The sequence below is a fragment of the Magnolia sinica genome, chromosome 18 (assembly GCF_029962835.1).
Source record: "Magnolia sinica isolate HGM2019 chromosome 18, MsV1, whole genome shotgun sequence".
Lineage (NCBI taxonomy): Eukaryota > Viridiplantae > Streptophyta > Magnoliopsida > Magnoliales > Magnoliaceae > Magnolia > Magnolia sinica.
The window spans coordinates 59,298,440-59,305,366 of record NC_080590.1 but is presented as its reverse complement, the minus strand read 5'-3'; positions in this window follow the sequence as shown (position 1 = coordinate 59,305,366).

Genomic DNA, 6,927 nt, shown 5'->3' with positions numbered 1-6,927 from the left:
ACATCTCAATATAGCACATGCATATCAGGAAAGCATTGTAAACACAACATTTGTCATGTGAAATCTCATCCATAACAAGAATAAATCACTAACTGGCATTGAAAGCCTTGAAAACCATAACCTATACACTTAAAGTCTGCACCTTAAGCGAAGAAAGAACCACCGAACTGATTTAGACGAGTTTTCTTCGTCAACGGCGATAGAATACCCTAAAACAAGGATAGAAATGAGATACAACAACACCAAGACTAATCTAAGCTCTAACACAGGTTATGGTTAGGTTAACTTACCCCAAAAAGAACTCAGAACCGTCAGAAGAACGATTTAAAGTGAAGGTTCAAAGATGAAGAAGAACAAGGAAGAAACCAAGATGATTCACCAACTTATCTCTCTCACTTCCTCTCTCTTTTCCACTCTCTTTCCAAGCTAGGGTTAGAGAAAATCGTATGGAAAAGAGAGCTAGGGTTTAAGGACTATAAATAGGCCTATTCTTGATGAAAATAACCCTAGGGACAAGGTATACTTAGGTTATAACCAAAGTAAGCCTCTCTCGATCCAACGAAGCACTTCTAGTGGGCCTATAACCACGAAAGGTCAGACTTAAGCTCACTGACCATGGATCTAGGTCAGGCTGAGTTTTCGTACCGACCGGCTCTTCAGATCAGCCGTGGCGGACCACACTCAAATCAACGGTCACAGAATCTCGATCAGGTCCATAAGCACTAGGATATGCCTGGGCCAACTATCCTGATCAGAGGGTGAAATTGGGTCAGAATCCAACGGTCAGATAGCTTAAAATCGTCGCGCAAGTGACACGACTCAGATTTCATAAAAGCTTAATAAATTCCAACTGTTCTCACACTCTTCACTCCGAGCTCAATCAAATCGACCCAGAACATCACATGGACTTGATTTTCGAGGTGATAGTCAAGCCTAACTCGGTGACCGCAACAGCCTAAGATCATCGCTATCGGACTTTCGACACGCGGTCCAGGTCCGATCCAGATCTTCCAAAAATTCCCCAGAACAACTGGATTTAGCGATGGATCCTAGGTTTCAGAGTAACGTAGCGCTAACTAATCTACACGTTTTAATCCATGCAGATACAATTTAAAGTGATTGATGCGAATTTCACAAGCAATCGAGTATAGCGCTAATCACCCTAAAAACAACAACTTAAGGAAAGATTAGCACAAAAATTTCCAAGGTCGTTACAACTTATAACCTATAACCTAAACCTAAACCTAAACCTTAACCTAAACCTATAACCTAAACTTATAACCTTAACCTAAACTTATAACTTTAACCTAAACCTATTCTCAAATCCCAAAACCTTTACCTATAACCTAAACCTAGACCTTAACCTAAACGTAAACCTAAACGTAAACCTATACGTATAACATATAACCTAAACCTAAACCTAAACCTTAACCTAAACCTATAACCTATAACCTATAACCTTAACCTAAACTTATAACCTTAACCTAAAACTATTCTCAAATCCCAAAACCTATACTTATAGCTGAAACTTAAACCTAAAACCTAAAACCTAAATATATTCTCAAATCCCTAAACCTAAACCTACACCTAATCCTAATCTCAACTCCCTAACCTAAACCTAAACCTAAACTTGAAAACCTAAACCTAAACATGATCCTGAACTCAAACCCGATTTCATAAACCTAAACCTTAACCTATAACCTATACTTATAACCTAAAACTAAACCTATTTTCAAATCCCAAAACCTATACCTATAACCCAAACCTAAACCCGATCCTGAACCTGAACTCGATTTCCTAAACCTAAACCTTAGCATATTCTCAATTTCCTAAAGCTATAACCTAAAACCTAAACCTTAGCTTATTCTCAATTCCCTAAAGCTATAACCTAAAACCTAAACCTCAACCTAAACCTAAACCTATACCTATAACCTAAACCTAAAACCTAAACCTAAACCTAAACCTAAAACATAAACGTATTCTCAAATCCCTAAACCTAAACCTACACCTAATCCTAATCTCAACTCCTTAACCTAAACCTAAACCTAAATTTGAAAACCCAAACCTAAACCCGATCCCGAACTTGAACCCGATTTCCTAAACCTAAACCTTAACCTATTCTCAATTCCCTAAAGCTATAACCTATAACCTAACTTAAACCTAAACCTAAACATAAAACCTAAATGTATTCTTAAATCCCTAAACCTACACCTACACCTAGTCCTAATATCAACTCCTTAACCTAAACCTAAACTTGAAATCCCAAACATAAACCCGATCCTGAACCTGATTTCCTAAACTTAAACCTAAACCTATAACCAACACTTATAACCTAAACCTAAACCTATAACCTAAACCTAAAACCTAAATGTATTCTCAAATCCCTAAACCTAAACCTACACCTAATCCTAATCTCAACTCCTTAACCTAAATCTAAACTTGAAACCTCAAACCTAAACTCGAACCTGAACACGATTTCCTAAACCTAAACCTTAACCTATTCTCAATTCCCTAAACCTATAACCTATAGCCTAAACCTATAACCTATAACCTATAACCTAGACTTATAACCTATAACCTATAACCTAACCTTAACTTTAACCTAAACCTAAACCTAAACCTATAACCTAAACCTATAAACTAAAACCTAAACCTAAACCTAAAACCTAAATGTATTCTCAAATCCCTAAACCTAAACCTACACCTAATCCTAATCTCAACTCCTTAGCCAAAACATAAACTTCAAAACCTAAACCTAAACCCGAACCCGAAACGGAACCCGATTTCCTAAACCTAAACCTTAACCTATTCTCAATTCCCTAAAGCTATAACCTATAACCTAAATCTAAACCTAACTTAAACCTATAACCCAAACCTATAACCTTAACCTAAACCAAAACCTATAACCTAAACCTTAACCTATAACCTATAACCCATAACCCATAACCTAAACTTATAACCATAACCTAAACCTAAAACCTAAACCCAAACCTAAACCTAAACCTAAAACCTAAATGTATTCTTAAATCCCCAAACCTAAACCTACACCTAATCCTAATCTCAACTTCCTAACCTAAACCTAAACCTAAAATTGAAAACCCAAATCTAAACCCAATCCCAAACCCGAACCCGATTTCCTAAACCTAGACCTTAACCTATTTTCAATTCCCTAAAGCTATAACCTATAACCTAACTTAAACCTAAACCTATAATTGACACTTATAACCTAAACCTAAACCTAAACCTATAACCTAAACCTAAAACCTAAATGTATTCTTAAATCCCTAAACCTACACCTACACCTAATCCTAAGCTCAACTCCTTAACCTAAACCTAAACTTGAAACCACGAACCTAAACCCGAACCCGAACTCGAACCCGATTTCCTAAACCTAAACCTTAACCTATTCTCAATTCCTTAAACCTTAACCTATAACCTAACTTAAACCTAAACCTATAGCCTACACTTATAACCTAAATCTAAATGTAATCTCAAATCCCTAAACCTAAACCTACACCTAATCCTAATCTTAACTCCCTAACCTAAACCTAAACCTAAACTTGAAAATCGAAACCCAGACCCGATACCGAACCCGAACCAGAACCTGATTTCTTAAACCTAAACCTTAACATATTCTCAATTCCCTAAAGCTATAAGCTAAACCTAAACATAAACCTAAATCTAAACCTAAACCTGTAACCTAAACCTAAACCTTAACCTAAACCTAAACCTATAAGCTATAACCTTAACCTAAACCAAAACCTATAACCTAAACCTTAACCTATAACCTATAACCCATAACCTATAACCTAACCTTAATCTAAACTTAAAACCTAAACCTATAAGTGTAGGTTATAGGTTTAGGTTTAGGTTAAGGTTGTTTTTCTTTTCATTTGTCTGGATCACCTCTCATATGTCTTCTCTCTTTTCATTTGTTTTTTTCCATAAGATTGTTTGTGTTTGGATGGATGCAGTTTATGTTTGGATGAATGTAGTTTATATGTGGATGAATTTACGTAGTTTGGGTTTAGATGGATGTGAATGTGAATGTAAATATGATGAAATATATTATATAACATGTGTATATCAGGAAGAATATGATAAATTATATTCTAATAGGTGTATATTAGGAAATTTGGGATGGAATATTTTTTTTTTTAAAAGATACTTTTACATACGAAATATTTCGTAGGTAAAAGTATCTTTATCCACGTTTTTAGCTACGGAAATTTTCGTAGCTAAAAGTAATCGATTCAAATTGTTTGCAGCCTTTAGCGATGAAACTTTTCCTCGTTAAAAGTCTCAACCATGATTTTTAGCTACGAAAATTTTCGTACCTAAAAGTAATCCATTTGAATTTTTAAAAAAATTGTTTGCAGCTTTTGGCGATGAGAATTTTCGTCGCCAAAAGTCGTTCCATGATAATCCATTCGAATTTAAAATGGTTTGCAACCTTTCGCGATGAAAATTTTCATCGCTAAAAGTCTTATCCATGATTTTTAACTACGAAAATGTTCGCAGCTAAAAGTAATCCATTTGAAGTTTTTAAAAATTTGATTGCAGCCTTTGGCGATGAAAATATTTGTCGCTAAAAGTCTCAACCACGATTTTTAGCTACGAAAATTTTCGTAGCTAAAAGTAATCCTTTTGAATTCTTTGCAAAATTGTTTATAGCCTTTGGCGACGAAAATATTCGTCGCTAAAAGTTTCAGCCACGATTTTTTGCTACAAAAATTTTCATAGCTAAAAGTAATCCATTCGAAGTTTTTAAAAATATGTTTGCAGCCTTTGGTGACGAAAATATTCGTCGCCAAAAGTGTCAACCACGATTTTTAGGTGCAAAAATTTTCGTAGCTAAAAGTAATCCATTCGAAGCTTTGGCAAAATTGTTTGCAGCCTTTATTTCATCGCTAAAAGTCTCATGCACGATTTTTAACTGTGAAAATTTTCTTTGCTAAAAGTAATCAATTCGAATTTTTTTAAAATGTGTTTGCAGCCTTTGACGATGAAAATATTCGTTGCTAAAAGTCCCATCCACAATTTTTAGCTACGAAAAGTTTCGTAGCTAAAAGTAATCCATTCGAAGTTTTTGAAAATTTGTTTGCAGCCTTTGGCGACGAAAATATTTGTCGCTAAAAGTGTCAACCACGATTTTTAGCTACGAAAATTTTCGTAGCTAAAAGCAATCCATTTGAATTTTTTGTAAAATTGTTTGCAGCCTTTAGCGATGAAAATTTTCGTCGCTAAAAGTCTCATCCACGATTTTTAGATGCGAAAATTTTCGTCGCTAAAAATCTCGTCGCTAAAACTAAACTTTTAGTGAAGAAAATTTATTTCGTCGCTAAAAGTGACTTTTAGCGATGAAATAAATTTTCGTCGCTAAAAGTTTCATCGCTAAAAACCCTCTTTCTTGTAGTGTTAGAAGAAAGTTATTAAATTCTTATTTTACAATAATTATCTATTTTCCTTCTTAGCCTTGTCTAGTTTCTCAGTCATGTTGGAATCATGCTAGTGGAGTGATTCGAGTTGAACCCATTTCAATCGAAATTTGAGCTGAGGTCTCACCCTTTGAGATTCCCACTTAAATTCGTTAATCTAGACATAGATGATACTTTAATATCTCCCATGTAATATCTCCTAAGTTACTTGCTTAAGATGCTTACCACACTATGTGAATATGCTAATTTGTTATGCAAATAATCCTTATGTTAGATTAATAGATATGTCTCTTAACTTTTAGTAAGCATAAACGATTTAATGGTTACATGCTGCCTCTAGTCATACAACTTGTTAATTTAATATATGTCGCCACTTGCAATTACTTGATGGATTGAATATAACTTGTTGTGAACTTACCATCTTGCGGTCCATATTTGACTTACGCAACTGGGATCGCACATCTGTCTTACATGGCTTAGACCGCTTATTTGCCCTTTGTGGCTTTGATGGATATTGGCACCCTTTGTGGCTTATTAGTCATATTCGCATGTCTTGTTAATTTTTGGGTCATTACGCGAAGTTCGTTATGATTTTTGGGTGGTGCTGAAGTTCGTCTATCGATTTTCTAGTGATCTTGCGGAATTCATACGATTTCTGAATGATGCTGGAGTTCCTGTGTTGATTCTCTCTTCATCTTGCGGTGTTGAGTCGTATGGTGATTTATGGGTGGAGCTGAAGTTCGCTTGTTGATTTTCTGACCATCTTACGGTGTACATATATGATATGATTTTCTAGGTGAAGTAGAGGTTTGGGTGTTGATTTTCTAGCCATCTTATGGTGGTTTAGTCGTATTGTGATTTTCGGGTGGAGCGGGAGTTCGCTTATCGATTTTCTAGTCATCTTGCGATATTCACATACGATATGATTTTCAGGTGGTCTAGAGTTTGTATGTTGATTCTCTCTTCATCTTGCATTGTTCAGTCATACTGTGATTTTCGGGTGAAGCAAGAGTTCACTTATCAATTTTCTAGCCATCTTGCAGTGTTCACAAACGATATGATTTCCAAGTGAAGTATATGTTTGAATATTGATTTTCTAGCCATCTTGCGGTGTTCAGTTGTATTGTGATTTTCGGGTGAATATGAAGTTTGCTTATCAATTTTCTAGTGATATACGGTATTCACGTACGATATGATTGCCGGGTGAAGTAGATGTTTATGTGTTGATTCTCTCTTCATCATGTGGTATTCAGCTATATGGTGATTTATGGGTGGAGCGAGAGTTCACTTATCGATTTTCTAGCCATTTTGCGGTGTTCACATAGGATATGATTTTTAGGTGAAGTAGAGGTTTAAAGTTTAATTTTCTATTCACCTTCCGGAGTTCACTTGTATGATGATTTTCGGGTGGAACGGTAGTTTGCTTATCAATTTTATAGTCATCTTGAGGAGTTCACGTACAATATGATTTTTAGGTCCAATAGAAGGT